This window comes from Sinocyclocheilus rhinocerous, unplaced genomic scaffold, assembly GCF_001515625.1.
Source record: "Sinocyclocheilus rhinocerous isolate Xijiao unplaced genomic scaffold, SAMN03320098_v1.1 scaffold1802, whole genome shotgun sequence".
Classification (NCBI taxonomy): Eukaryota; Metazoa; Chordata; class Actinopteri; order Cypriniformes; family Cyprinidae; genus Sinocyclocheilus; species Sinocyclocheilus rhinocerous.
Window position 1 is genome coordinate 703,028 of NW_015654351.1, and position 500 is coordinate 703,527.

General features: G+C 44.6%; 1 protein-coding gene across 3 annotated transcripts in view; it reads left to right on the plus strand.

Moving 5' to 3' along the window:
- Positions 1-500, plus strand: part of LOC107717006 (SEC14 domain and spectrin repeat-containing protein 1) — a 52,863-nt gene that overhangs the window by 19,144 nt on the left and 33,219 nt on the right. The gene's annotated exons all lie outside the window — the stretch shown is intronic.

Here is a 500-nt window from a genome sequence, read left to right on the forward strand (position 1 = left end):
TGTCCTCCTCCTCCCCCTCCTTCATCAACTCTAACAGCTGACGACTTTGCCACGTTCTTTATTAAAGGGGTGGTTGACAGTTTTTTTATAGGCTTGATTGTGTTTATGGGGTGCAGTCTAACATGTGTTAATGCTTAGTTTGTTAAAAAACACATTATTTTTCACATAATTTACCTTTATTCCACACCGCTCTGTCTCTTCTCCTCTGAACGCGCTGATCATTTCCTGCTTTTAAGAAGGCCCTCCCTCAGAAATACACGATGGGCTCTGATTGATTGGCTAGCCCAGTGTGTTGTGATTGGCTAAACCGCCTCTAGCACGCGTCTAATCGTCCCGCCCCCTCACCTCAGCAGCATGTGCTCTGGTTGTATTGTAAACAACCGCGTTGTTAATATCGCTTATCAGTTTGAGCTCGACTGAGAAGCAGAGGATATTATTGAAGAGGATCGTGCAGAACCTGTGCAAGCACGGCTTTTAATGGTAGGCCTATGTTTTTTGTT